Raw genomic sequence first — 15751 nt, 5'->3', positions numbered from 1 at the left:
TCAGAAGTCGTTGCAAAACTAAGAAAAGCAATAGGATAATTCTGAAAAAGGAAGATCAAAATGGCAGAATAGGAGGATGCCAAGCTCCCCCCGCCCCAAAACACCTCAAAAATACAGTACATGTAGAGCTACTTGCTGAGAACAAACTGAAGGCTGGTAGAAAGGATCTTCTAGAACCAAGGTTATAATGAAAGATCCAAATGGAGTTGGGTAGGAAGGGAGGAGAAATGATCAGAACAAGACTTGTACTCCTAGCATGGAACACAGAAAAGGAGGGAATATCAGAAGCTTGGGGATCCTCCCTGGGGAGTAAGAGGTTTTAGCTACATGTTGGGTAACCCAGCTTTGGGATCCAACACCAGGAAGATAAGTCCCCTTAGCTGGTTTGAAATCAAGACAAAGTAGACTTTAAAACAAAGCCTACAACAAAAGACAAGGCCACTGTATAGTGATAAAGGCATCCATGCAAGAAGAGGAGAACATTCATTAACATATATGCAGGTAATGTGGGAACTCCTAAATATATAAAGTAAAAATTAGCAGACATAAAAGGAAAAATTGACAATAGTACAGTAATAGTAAGGACTTCAGCACCTCACTTACCTCAATGGACAGACATTCAGAAAGAAAATCTGTAAGAGTGGTCTTAAGTGACATATTAGACCAGTTGGATTTAACAGACATCTACAGGACATTACATGCCCAAACAACAGAATACACTTTCTTTTCAAGTGCACATGGAACGTTCTCCAGGATAGATCATGTGGTAGGCCACAAAACATGTCTCAGAAATTTAAGAGGATATAAATTAATTCAAACATTTTTTCCCCCTACCACAACCAGTATGAAAGTAGAAATCAGTTACAGGAAGAACACAGATATGTGCAAACTAAACAATATGCTACAGAAAAACCAATGGGTCAAAGAAGAAATCAAAGAGGAAATTAGAAAATACTTTAAGACAAATGAAAATAAAAGCACAACTTTTCAAAAATCTGTTGGATGTAACAAAAGCAGTTATAGCAATACAGCCCTACCTCAAGAAACAAGAAAAATCTCAAGTAAACAACCTAACCTACCATCTAAAGAAATTAGAATAAGAAGGACAAACAACATCATGTCAGCGAAAGAAGGAAACAATAAAGGTCAGAGAGAAAATGAATAGAGAACAAAAACAAACAACAATGAAAAAGATCAATGAAACCAAGAGTTAATGTTTTGAAAGGATAAACAAAACTGATTAGCTTTTATTTATCCAGGCTCCTTAAGAAAATGAGAGAGGATCCAAATGAACAAAATAAGAAATTAAAGAGGATAAACTATAACTGCTACCACAGAGATATCAAAAATAATAAGAGAATACTACAAACAGTTATATGACAACAAATTGTGGGGGCAAAATGTAGTCTAAGCCACAACTGGCCATGTGTGCAGGGTGGAGCCAAATTCCACCATAGAATCTCCATTGTTAACTCTTGTGTGATGGAAGGTCCAAGGTCCTGCAATAGCCTCTTTCTCATTGTGCTCACAGTGGGTGTGGCTCCAGTTCTAAGAGCTCTAGGAGCACTCAGGCACCAGCAGATTGCCAACATGCAGAGGCGGGGGCTGAAATCTGAGCCAGTCCCTTAGGGCCTCATGACTTCGGAAGCAGGACTGAAATCTGAGCAGTGTCCCAGTGGCTGTGTGATTTGTGGGTTTATGCTGCCACAGATGGCTTTGTAAGCTCAGCACAGGCAGGACATCTGAGCAGATTACTGGTGCTTCTGTGGCTGGGATGGGTTGGTGTTAGTCGTAGGCTTTATTGGCATTTGCATATTGAGGCAGGGATGGGATCTGGGCTGATTCCATATCTCCCACGGCTTGTCCAGGTGTGTGATACAGTGGTCCCCATTACTGACTTCAACAGATGTGCTCTGGTGGCTTTGTGAGCACAGTGCCTGAGAGACACGTGAGCCTACTGCCTGCATTTCCATGGTTGAGGCGGAGCTGAGGATAGTGTTTACAGCAGTGTACTTTATAAGCACAGACTGTGGGTAATAGGCAACATCACAGAGTGTGCTTCTCAGTGGACAGCTCCTGTAGAGGAATAGTCAGTGGCTCCTCTCCCAACAGGAGTGCTCCAGTTCCACCTACCTCACACTGCAGCTCAGAAATGGATATGGTGGCTGCTACTCCAACAACCAGGGAGCAGACCCTGCCTGAGAGGGCTGTGACAAGCACAGAGCAAAAAGAGGTTCCTACTTAACATCCATTGCAGATTCTGGATACCACAACACCAATCACCAACTGTCAAGGGGATAATGGCCAGCTTACAATGAGGAAAGACGTGGCAGCCATCTATACTAAAACCAACTCTTGCAACAAAAATATTAGACTTACACAGGCTACAGAGGGATGCTCCTACATAAAAACAGGCCTTCACAACCACAGTAGATAACTGTTTCTGCTGAAGTCATAGAATCAGAGACATATAAGTAAAATGCAGAAGTAGAGGACTTCCAGTTAAAAGATCAAGAGACATCCCCTGAAATAACAAACAATGAGACAGACCTCTCCAGTCTGTTAAACCCTTAGTGGTAATAAAAATACTGAAGGAATTAAGAAAGGCTATTGATAGAGATTCAGATTACTGTAAAAAAAAAAAAAAACCTGGAAACAATAAAGAAGAACCATTTGAACTTAGAAAACTCATATGCTGAGATGAATGCTGACCTAAAAGCAATAAATAGGAAACTGAATAATGCAGAAGAACAAATAAGTGATCTGGAATATAGAATAATGGAAATAACCCAATCAGAGCATCAGACAGAAAGACAAATGAAGAAACAAAAGCAATATATGAGACCTATGGGATAATATAAAGCATGCCAATCTATGCTAGTAGGGATCCCAGAAGTAGAAGAAAGAGAAAAGGAGATCAAAATATACTTGAAGAAATTATGGCTGAAAATTTCCCAAACCTAGAGAAGGAAACATATCAGTTACAAGAAGCACAGAGGATCCAAAATAAGATAAACTCTAACAGACCTACACCAGAACGTATTATAATTCAGATGGCAAAAATTAAAGAAAATCCTAAAGGCAGCAAGAGAAAAACAGTTAATTACAAGGGAACCCCTATATGACTCTCAGCTGATTTCTCTAAGGTAAATACTGCTGGCCAGAAGGGAGTGGCAAGATATAGATCAAAGTCCTGAAAGGGAAAAACCTGCAACCTAGGGAACTCTATCCTGCACGATTATAACTTAGAATAGAAGGAGAGAGAAAGAATTCCTCCCACAAGCAAAAACTAAAAGAATGCAGCAGTCCTAACCTATCCTAAAAGAAGTATTGAAAGGTCTTCTCTAAATAGGAAAGAAGCAAAAATCTATAGGAAAGAGAAAACCACAATTTGGAAGTAAATCACTTAAATGAGCCAGTATACAGATTTTTTTTTAAATTGAAAGTTTTTGTGAAAACAATAATAATTGCAATTAACAGAAAAAGGATAAACATGAAGGTGTAAAAGAGGATATCAAAATCAAAAAGTGTAGAGGAGGGGAGTAAGAAATGTAGGTTTTATTTTATTTTTTAAGAATATGTTTGAGCCTGTATGACTACCTCTCTAAAGCAAGTAGCTGTAGTAATGGGTTAACGTACTTAAAAAATAGGGTTAACCACAAATAAAAAGCATACAGTAGAGTCAACAAAACCAAAAGGAAATCAAGATAATACAAAAGAAAATTATGAAACCACAAAAAGAAGAAAAGAAAGGAACAAAGAGGAAATACCAAATCAACTGTAAAACTAAATTCATAATGGCAATAAACACGTCTTTCAATAATTACTAGAAATGTCAATGGACTAAATACTCCAATCAAAAGACATAGAGTGGCAGATTGGATAATAAAACAAGAGCCTATAGTATGCTGCCTACAGGACATCCACTTTAGGGTGAAAGGACACACATAGAAAAATGAGAGGATGGAAAAAGATACTTAATGCAAACAGAAAGGACAAGAAAGCAAGGATAGCAATATCAGACGAAATAGGCTTTAAAACAAAGGCTATTAAAGAAAAAGATGAACATCATATAATGATAAATGGATCAATACAGAAAGAGGATTTTACACTTACTAACATATATGCAGCCAATATAGGAGCACCTAAACACGTAAAATGAATACTAACAGACATAAAGGGAGAAATTAATGGAAATATAGTACCGTAGGAGACTTTTAACATCCCACTAACATTAATGGACAGATTTTCCAGGCAGGAAATAAAAAAGCCACAGAGACCCTAAATGACACAATAGAACAGTTCGACTTAATTGATACTTTCAGGATGTTACATCCAAGAGAAACCAGATATACATTTTTTTCAAGTGCTCATGGAATAATCTCTAGGATAGACCACATACTGGGACAAAAACAAGCCTCATTAAATTTAATAGGATGGAAATTGGTTCAAGAAATTATTTGTTTTCTGACCACAGAGGCATGAAACTAGAAATCAACCACAGAAAGAGAAATGAGAAAAAAAAAATGATCACATGGAGACTAAAGAACATGCTACTAAAAAAATGAGTTGGTCGATGATTAAAGCACAGAGGAAATTAAAAATACCTTAAGACAAAATGGCAATGAGAACACAATAATACAAAATCTGTGGGGTGCATCAAAAGCACTCATTAGGGGGAAATTCATAACAATACAGGCCTTTTTCAAAAACAAGAAAATTCTCAAATAAAAAACCTAACTGCTATCTAAAACAATTAGAAAAAAAAGGACAAACAAATCCTAAAGTCAACAGAAGGAAGGAAATAATAAAGATCAGGGAGAAAAGAAATAGAGATTTTAAAAAGCAATAGAAAAACCAATAAACCAAGAGCTGGTTCTTTGAAAGGGTAACCAAAATAAAAAAAAAACTCTGACCAGACTCACCCAGAAAAGAGAGGACCCAAATGAAGAAAATAACAAATGTAAGAGAACAGATAACCACAGAAATAGAAAAAAACCGTAAGAGAAAACTATGAACAATTATATGCCAACAAATTGGACAATCTAGAAGAAATGGACAAGTTTCTAGAAACAGACAGTTCACCAAAATTCAATCAAGAGGAAATAGATAATTTGATCAGACTGATCACTAGTAATGAAACAGAATCTGTTTAAAAAAAAAAAAAAAAAAAAGCAAACTCACTGCAAACCAAAGTCCAGGACCAGATGGCTTCACTGGGGAATTCTATCAAACATACAAAGAAGAGCTCATACCAGTCCTTCTCAAACTCTCAAAAAGATTGAAGAGGAGGGAACACTCCCACATTCATATGTGAAGTCACTGTCACCTTGATACCAAAATCAGACAAAGACAAAGCCAGAAAAGAAAATTACAGGCCAGTATCTTTGATGAATATAGATGCAAATATGCTCAACAAAATATTAGCAAACAGAATTCAACAACACATATAAAGGATCATATACTGTGATCAAGTTGGATTCATCCCAGGACACAAAGATGTTATGCAAATCAATAAATGTGATACACCACATCAACAAAAGAAAGGACGAAAACCACATGATCATACCAATTGGTGCAGAAAAAGGATTTGATAAAATTCAGCATCCATTGATGATAAAAACTCTTTCCAAAGGTGTATTGAGGGAACATATCTGAATGTAATAAAAGCTATTTTTGACAAACTCACAGCCAACATAATACTCAGTGGTGAAAAGCTAAAAGCCTTCCCACTAACGTCTGGATCAAGACAAAGACATCCACTCTCACCACTTCTATACAGCATAGTATTGGAAGTGCTATCCACAGCAGTCAGACAAGAAAAAGAAATAAAGGCATCCAAATTTGAAGGGAAGAAGTAAAGCTGTCAGTATTGTTGGATGATATGATACTATATATTATAGGAGACCCTGATGTCTCCACCAAAATACTGTTATAACTATGAAATGAATTTAGTAACATTGCTTGATACAAGATTAATATACAGAAATCTGTTGTTTTTCTATACAGTAGCAATGGACTATCAGAGAAAACAAGTAAACAATCCTGTTTAAAATAGGATCAAAAAGAAGAAAATAGCTAGTAATAAACTTAACCAAGAAGGTGATAGACCTGTACTCTGAAAACTATACAATATTATTTAAGGAAATTGAAGATGATACAGAGAAATGGAAAGATATCTCACATTTGTGTACTGAAAAAATTAATATTGTTAAAATGTCCATAGTACCCAAAGCAACCTACAGATGTAATACAGTCTCTTTCAGAATATCTGTGACATTTTTTACAGCACTAGTATAAATAATTCTGAAATGTATATGAAACCTGGAAGACCCTTAATAGTCAAAGCAATCTTGATTAAAATGTTAAAGGTGGAGGTAACTTGCTCCCTGACTCCTGACTTTACTATAAACCCATAGTAATCCAAAGAGTATGGTACTATCACAAAAACATCTACATAGGCAGATGATTAGAACAGGATACAGAGCCCAGAAATAAACCCACACATGTATAGTCAGTAAATCTACAACAGAAGAGGAAAAAATATATAATAGGATAAAGACAGACTTCTCAATAAGGATTGCTGGGAGAACTGGACAGCTACATTCAAAAGAAACTGGACCACTTTCTCACACCATATTCAAAAACAATATCAAAATGGATTAAAAAGTTAAGTGTTAAGACCTGAAGCCATAAAACTTTGGGAATAAATCATCAGCAGTACTCTCTTTGACATCAATTTTAGCAAGTTTTTTGTTGTTGTTGTTGTTTTGTTTTGATGTCTCCTCAGCCAAGGGAAACAAAGGCACATATAAACAAATGGACTATATCAATCTTACAAGCTTTTCCATATTGAAGAAACCTGTCAACAAAACAAAAACAACACCTACTGAATGAGAGATTATATTTGTAAACAGTATATTCAACAAGGGGTTTAATATGTAAAATTATATAAAGAACTCATAAAGAACTTGTAACAGCTCAACATGAGAAAAACAAACAATCCAAGCGTAAATGAGCAGAGGACGTGAGTAGACGTTTTTCCAAGGAAAGCTTACATATGGCCAACAGACACATGAAAAGATGTTCAGTGTCAATGATCATTATAGAAACGCAAATCAAAACCATAGTGAGGTATCACTGCACGTCTGTCAGAATGGCTGTCATCAACAATACTACAAATAACAAATTTTGGTAAGTACCTGGAGAAAATGGAATCGTAGTACACTGTTGGTGAGAATTTAAATTTGTGCAGCCACTGTGGGAAACCTGTTGAATGTTCTTCAAAAACTGAAAATAGAACTCCTGTATGACTCAGTGGTTGTACTCCTGGGTATATGTCCAAAGAAAACAAAATCACTAATTTGAAGAGGTATATATACCTCTAGAGTTCATAGCAGCCTTTTTTAGTGACCAAAATATAGAAACAATCTAAGTGTCCAATAATAGATGAATGGATAAAGAAGAAGTATATATACACAGTGGAATATTACTCAGCCATAAAAAAGATGAAATCGCCATTAGCAACAACGTGGGTGGAACTGGCGGGGGGGGGGTTGCTTTGTGAAATAAGTCAAATGGAGACAGACTAATACTCTATGTTACCACGTATATGTGGAATCTGAAAAATAAGGACAATAATGTAATAGAAAAGACTCACAGAGAACAAGCTGGAAGTTGGAAAAGCGGTGGGGTAGGACAAAATAGGGGTAGGGGATTAGAAATACAAACTACATAGGTAATATGTTTGTTTTATCTTTGAATAGGCAATTAAAAGTGGTGGAATAAAAGACCTCTTTTTTAAGGTAAAAATATGGCTGATGTAGGAAGTTATTTCTTATAAACACCTCACTTAATAATAATGTACACCAAGATAAATTTCCAGTGCATCAGGATTTTAAATAGAAAAACAACAACAGATAGCAGAAACAAAGAAGCCAATTAAAAAAAGAACAAATAAAATACCAGAAAGGAGATAATAAAAGCACTGGAAGAAGACATGGAAGAAATTTTTTATTAACTTGGAGTGGAAAAGATTTTTTTTAATCTGACTCAAAATTAAGTATAACTAAAAATCTGTAAGTTATAAAATAAAGAATTGATAAACTACAATTAAAACAATATTCAAAACATTTGTATGGTTCGCACATTTTAGGGAAAGTTCAGAAGCTAAAGGACAAATAGAGAAGTCTTTTTGTATTACAAAGGCCAGTCTCTCTATTATTTATTGAGATAGGATTGGTATTTTATAAGGACTTGTTTTGTTATAAAGTAAGTTCCAATATCCATTTGGTGTTTTTTCATGGCAGCCCATTTCCCTAACTGCGTAAGAAACAAGGGAAAAAGGATGTTTAAAAATTGGCTAAAGAGGGATGAGAACCAGGTTAGGGAGCAAAAAGTTACAAACTTTCCTACTTCTTGGCTAGAAGGGACATCCTCACCAATTGACACAACAAACTAGAACATCATGTCACGAGTAGAGTTTCAGCAGACCCTCTTCCGTTTTGCTCTGTTACTATTATTTTCTCATCTTGAGCCTAGGGAGTGGTATTAGTTTCCTACATTAGCTATTTTAAGTTGCGTTAGCAACCCTAGCTGTTTCCTTAATCTTGCTCACACATCTATATTCTCCTCATTAGAATCTCTTCATTTAAACCATCTGGAGTGAATTCTATTTACTACTGGAAGTCTTAGTTGAAATATACTGACTAATTCAGTATGTGATAATAGAGTATGTTCAGTATCAACAAAGTAGCAAAGATCACAGAAGAAAAGTTGATTTATGCACTATTCACTTAGAGTTTGCATTTTAAAAGCTGTATAACTTCATGTATTTTCAAAGAAATAAATTCTGAGAAGAGAACTGAGAACACAATAGTAGGTGTTATGCATAACAAAATAAACATCTGTTATTCCCGTTGTCAAATTATTATTCCTTTAAAAACTGAGAATAGACTTATCCTATGATCCATCAATCCCACTACTGGGCATGTATCCACAGGAAACTAATTTGAAAAGATAGGTGAACCCATGTTCATCCCAGCTCTATTTACAATAGCCAAGACATGGAAGCAACCTAAATGTCCATCGACAGATGACTGAGGTGACTGGATAGAGAAACTGTGGTATATATATATATATATACCACATATATATATGACTCAGCCATAAAAAAGAATAAAATATTGCCATTTGCAGCAACATAGATGGACCTGAGATTGTCATATTAAGTGAAGTAAGTCAGAAAGAGAAAGAAAAATACCACGTGATATCACTTATATGTAGAATCTTTTAAAAAAGACACAATTGAACTGACAAAACAGACAGATTCACAAAGTATTACTGTTTAATACATCATTGGTACAGGCATTTATATTTTGGTATATAGTAACACCAGTATGTAACCGATTTGGCGGATAAATAGTTTCAGTCACAGTGTGCCTTTTTTTAAGTTATTAAAGGGTGTGTTTATCAAACTGGTTTATTTTGGGTCAGAAATAACCTTTCTTAGGTGGTTATAACAAGTAATAGTTCTATTTTGTGGTGCTTGTGCCTAGCAGTGGGTTTCCAAATACAAGGGCTTTCTAGGTTAGGATTGCTGGAGTATTGATCTCACCCAGTAACAGTTACTCCAAGTGTTTCCTGAAGTTTCATGTCTCATGGGCAGATTACTGTCTCAATAATTTTTTCATTGTATCGGTAGGCCAAAAAATACCGAAAAGATTTTTTTTTTAAGTAGTTCGTTCCAAACAATTTAAGTATGTCTTAACAACTTAATAGCTATTTGGCAAAATGATAAACATCATTTTGGAAGAAAAATTAAAATGCTATTCTATTTGTAAATAATCACAATTGGGCACTATATGACCACCCCAGCCTTCATTTTTCATATCTGGGTGGGGATGGGACATTGGTTGATAACTACTGCTATACATTGATGCAAGATGAATTTACATCTTTATAAAACTGAGTCTTCCAGTTTATGGTCATTGTATATATTGCTCCATTTATTTAGGTCTCTCTTTTCATTCAGGATTTTAGAGGGTATTTTTATGTATGAATGAAAAGGTTTTACATATGTGTTAACCAAAATTTTCATTTGTGGACTTTAGGCCTTTAAAAAATTTATTGTAAGTGGATCTTTTTTTAAGTAGACTTTATTTTTTATAGGAGTTCCAGGTTTACAAAAGAAAATTAAGCCAAAATTACAGAGTTCCCATATACCATCCTCTCCCCTCCAGTTTTCCTCTGTTAACATTTTGTATTAGTGTGGTACATTTGTTAAAATTGAAGAACCAGTAATGATACATTATTATTAACCAAAGTCCATAGTTCACATTAGGTCTTATAATTATACAACCTAAAAACTGAGAATTATGTTTTATTCAGCAGACTTGCTGAAGTCTTAAACCCAGGAGATAGTCTCTCAGATAACTCTGAGGGACCACTCCGACGAGGTAAGAGAGGAGCCCTGATATATAGGAGTTTTTGCAACAAAAACCAGGTAGTCAGAACATCAGAATATTACTGTTAATTAAAGAAAAAACAGACACTTAAGTTAATGAATTTAGAACTTTGTATGGGAAAATGCAACAGTCTCGTCTCATTGAAATAATTCCTTTGATATGCACCTTAACTTGTGTCCTTTCTTTTTTCATCCTGAATCCCCTCAGTGTGCAGAGTGGGCGTGGCTACAGTGGCTGATGGCTTGATGGTCACAACATCCTTTGTTTACTGATCTGGCAGAGCAGATTTCTTCCTTCACAGATGTACTCTTTGTGTTATAAATTTCTATGGATTTTGAAAATGCACTACTATAGTATCAAACAATAGTTTCACTGTCCTAAAAATCCCCCCTGTGCATCTCCTGTTTATACTTTCCCCAGCTCTTCACCTCTCATCCATGGCTACCACTGATCTTTTAATTTTAAATCTAATATGCATTCTTGAAAGGAATTTAACTTGATCGTGGTATATTGTGCTTTTAATATTATTTCATGCTTTGGTTTGCTAATACTTTGTTTAGGATTTTTTAGATTTGTATTTATCAACTAGATTGGCCTCAATTTTTTCTTTTTATTCTTTCCATTTCAGGTTTTATTATCAAGGCTTTGCTAACCTCATAAAGATGAATTGTGTAGAATATCTTTATTATTTTCTGGAAGACTATATGAAATTGGAATTAATTATTTACAGAACATTTGGTAGAATTCACTATTGAAATCATATGGTCCTAAAATTTTTTTATTGGAAGTATTTAAACTACTGATTTAATTTGTTTAACTGATTTAACAGTATTCTGCTATTTTATTATTTTGACATGCTTTATTTTTCTAGGAAATTCTCCATTTCATCTAAATTTTCATATTTATTTAATAACATTTATAATATCCGCTTATATTTTTAATTTGTATAACTTGTGATTTTTCGTTTCATTAGTTTAATTCAAAATGTATTTTAATTGTCTTTCTTTAATTCATCGACTACTTAAAAGCATATTTCTTAATTTGCAAACACAAGGTCTTCTGATTAACTTTTGTTTTCTTTTATTTTTTATTTATTTAAAAACAATTTTGGGGGGAGGGAGGTAATTCAGGTTATTTATTATAATGGAGTTATTGGGGATTGAACCCAGGACCTCGTGCATGCCAAGCATTGCTCTACCACTGAGCTATACCCTCCCCTCTTTGTTTTTTCATTTGTATTGAAGTATAGTTAATTTACAGTGTTGTGTTAGCTTCTGGTGTACAGAATAATGATTCTTTTATACATATGTATTCCTTTTCATATTCTTTTCATATCCAGTTAATCTTTGGAAAAGGAGGAAGGAATATGCAGTGAAGAAAAAGACAGTCTCTTCAGCAAGTGGTGTTGGGAAAGCTGGACAGCCGCCATTATAAATCAATGACGTTAGAACACTTTCTCACACGATACTCAAAAATAAACTCAGAATGGCTTAAAGACTTAGATATAAGACCATCTCACCAGAGAAAATGTATAGATGGCCGATCAGCATAAGAAAGATAATATCATTTGTCACTAGGGCAATGCCAATTAAAATTTTAAAAGATATCACTACACATCTATTAGAAAGGCTAAATTCAAGAAAACTGACTAAATAAATTACTGGCAAGGATGTGAAGCAATAGGAATTCCTTACTGGTGGGACTACAAAGTGGTATAGCCACTATGGAAGATAATCTCAGAGTTTCTTACAAAATTAAACATAGCCTTGCTATAAATCCAGGACTCATGCTCTTAAATATTTATCCAGTTGATTTGAAACTTATGTTCACATAACCATTTGAATGTGGATGTTTGTAGTAAATATATTTATAACAATTGTCGAAAAACTGGAAGCCACCAAGATGTCCTTCAGTAGATGAAATGAATAAACTGTGATACATCCATACAATGGAATATTATTTGATGATAAGAAGGAATGAGTCTCCAGCCACACAAAAGTGTAGATGAATCTTAATGGGCATTGCTGAGTGAAAGAAGCCAGTCTGAAAAGGCTGCATACGGTATGATTCCAGTTTATATGACATTCTGGAAAAAACAAAACTAGAAATGGTAAACAAATTCGTGCCAGAGTTTTGGGGAGGAGTGAGGCTTGAATAGGGGAATTAGGGTGATAAAACTATTCTGTGTGATACTAATGGTGGATATGTGATACTATGCATTTTTCAAAACCCACAGAACTTTTTATAGCATAAAGAATTTTAAAAAATCTTTGCTTGCAAATTAAAAAAAATTACTTATGAGGTCATCCCAGGATGAATGCAGACTGACAGAAGGGTCTAACTGTATTGAAAATACATGAAATACTGTCACTGAAGGGGTTTGGGGAAAAGGTGTGGTCCTAAGTAACTGAAGAAATGAGTGGAGACTCATAAGACTAAAGGCAGAAAGAACTATGCATAAGCACTGTACTCTGATTGGTTAAGTTATTTCCAATGGGGGCATGGGTTATCAATTCTGAAGTCACTGTACATGTATACTGGGGTAGGAAAGTTAAGTAAATACCTAGTTAATGGTGGGAACCAGATTTTGCACTGTTGGAAGAGATTATAGATAATGCAGGAGGAGAACACGAGAATAATCTAATTGGTAATGTTGAAGGCATTAGCATAACTCATATATAGATTAATATATATATGTATGGTTACATGTAGAAATATTTATAGATAAGTTTGTGTACACACACACACACACACACACACACACACACATTTCCTTGTTCTTTCAGCTTAGAGGGCCTAAGGGAAATTACGTACCAATAGCAATAAGCCAGTAGCAACAAACACACCTAAAACCAAATCTTGGTTTCTGATTCCATTGTCCAATAAAAGAAACCAGGTCTCCTTGAAGAAATGTTAGCTTCTAGGACTGAAACAGAGAATATGTAAGGTAAGCCTAGAACATTCCATCTTGTCAGAAAGTAAGAAGTACTCAGAACAAAACAATGATGAGGGTATATCAAAAGGACATAAGAGCTAACTGTGAAGGAGCCCTCAGTACCAAACTTGGGACAGTTTGAGCAATAAAATAGGTATCCTAGACTTGGATTATAAAATGTTCACGAGACCATACTGATATAAATGATTGAATAATAAAAGAAATGAATGAGAATAGACAAATATTCTTTGCAGAAAAATTTAAAATTATGTAGTTACCTACATAAACCTCAAGGAAATGGTGCATAATTCCCCACCCCTTAAAAAGTGGGTTGTATGTAGTGACATCCTTCCAAAGAGTACAGTATGAAAAGTATAATTGGTACAGTGGAAAAACCTGACAGACCGTACCTCAGCAAGGTGATCATGATTTATTAATATTGTTTGGTCATGCTGATAGCATATACCCTTAGTTTGATGTGATGAGTATGGCACTTTATCTCTTTGATCTTCCTCTCAAAAATCCATAAACCATATCTAACCATGAGGAAAACATCCGAGAAACTCAGATTGAAAAACATTTCATAAAATACCTGACCACTGCTCCTTAAAACCATCACAGACATCAAAAACAAAGCCTAAGAAAGTGTCACAGTATAGAGCAGCCTAAGTAGACATGACAGATACTGTCTTTTGTGGTATTCTGGATAAGATCCTGGAACATGAAAAGGGCATTAGGTAAAAACTAAGAAAATCTGAATACAGTATGACTTTTAGTTAATAATAATGTTACCAGGTTAGGAAGAGGGGGAATTTGAGGAAGGTGATCAAGAGGTACAAACTTCCAGTTATAAGACATAAGTACTGGGGATATAATGTACAGCATGATGACTATAGTTAATGCTGTTGTATGATACGTAGCAAAGATGTTAGGAGAGTAGATCCTAAGTGTTCTCGTTCTAAGGAGAATTTTTTTCCTTTTTTTATTATATCATTATGAGATAGTGGATGTTTACTAAACCTGTTGTAATCATTTCTTAATATCTGTAAGTCAAGCCATTATGCTGTACATCTTAAATTTATATACAGTGATGTATGTCAATTATTTCTCATTAAAACTGGTGGAAAGTAATAATGTCAATATTGGCTCATTAGTTGTGATAGATGTACCACACTTACGTCAGATATTAACAGTAGGAGAAACTTGTTGAGGTGTATATGGGAACCTCTGTACTTTGTTTACAGCTTTTCTGTCAGCCTAAAACTATTCTGAAATTAAAAGAATATTTTTAAGAAAATACTTAGGAATTCAGTTTAAGGAAAATTCTTTGAGACTCTTATTAAGCCCAGTTAGTTTTTTTTTTCTCTTTGATGACATACATAGAAGTTTGATAAAATAGAAAAAGAGGTAATTTAGATAAAGATTGGTTGAGAAAGTCTTAGTGGCACATAAAAAAGTTGTAAGAGCTACTTCACAAAAGTATACTTGAGATTATTTGGGACCTTCTATTGATGTAGCTTTGAAGCATAGGTTAAAGAAACAGGACTTGGTCATTTACATGCAGTTTGATAAGAAACTGTCAGATAATCCTAAATAATCTCAAATAATTAAATCCTAAATTATCTTACATATATTATGTAACTGGTGTGAAACTTGTAGCATTGGCTATAAACAGGATACTTGATAAATAAAAATTATCATTCTGTAATTTATGGATCTCTGTAACATGGATAAGGCCCCTCGTGCCATTTAGAAATGAAACCTGGTTTTCCTTAAATGATACCATTTCAGTCATGGCCCACTTTATTAGGAAGAAGAGTTTAGCCTTGTCTTCTCATCCCCAAGTCCAGAGTCTTTGCTTTTCTATACCATGATAAGAAGGGTAAATCTTCTCTAGAGCTGTTCTTTACTGCCACAATTTAATTTCTCCCTTTATTTCCCTAAAATGAAAAATGTTTGGCTGATTTTTTTCCTTTAATGTGTAATGTTTACCTTTTTGACTTTCAAATTCCTTTAATAATTTCCTGAAGAATTTGGGCTTTTCTCCACAAAAATGCGTAGAGCCAAATTTTCATAGTTTCAAAAGGTTTATAGATACTTAGGAATCCATGTGTCACAGATTAAGAAACCCTGCCTGTCTTGAATTATATTTACATTAGTAATAGAACCTGAGGTTAGCAGACAGATCTTTAAAAAAATAAATGTATTTTCCTCACTATCCTTTCCTCTAATTCTTGTCTGTGTGAACAGCACCAGCACTGAAAATGCAGTTGTTGTAATAGTTGTTGAAGATTTGGTGAAAATAGTTTGCTAGGTTATAGCTCTAGGACATTGCTTGCTTTTGGCTCTG

At 34.6% G+C, this 15751-nt stretch overlaps 1 protein-coding gene across 1 annotated transcript in view; it reads left to right on the top strand.

Annotated features, from left to right (window-relative positions):
• The window catches only part of STAG1 (STAG1 cohesin complex component), a 326413-nt gene that overhangs the window by 146031 nt on the left and 164631 nt on the right, over positions 1–15751 (top strand). The gene's annotated exons all lie outside the window — the stretch shown is intronic.

The sequence above is a fragment of the Camelus dromedarius genome, chromosome 2 (genome assembly GCF_036321535.1).
Source record: "Camelus dromedarius isolate mCamDro1 chromosome 2, mCamDro1.pat, whole genome shotgun sequence".
NCBI classification, from domain to species: domain Eukaryota; kingdom Metazoa; phylum Chordata; class Mammalia; order Artiodactyla; family Camelidae; genus Camelus; species Camelus dromedarius.
The sequence above is the reverse complement of the archived record's forward strand: the minus strand, read 5'-3'. Positions and strand labels throughout refer to the sequence as shown.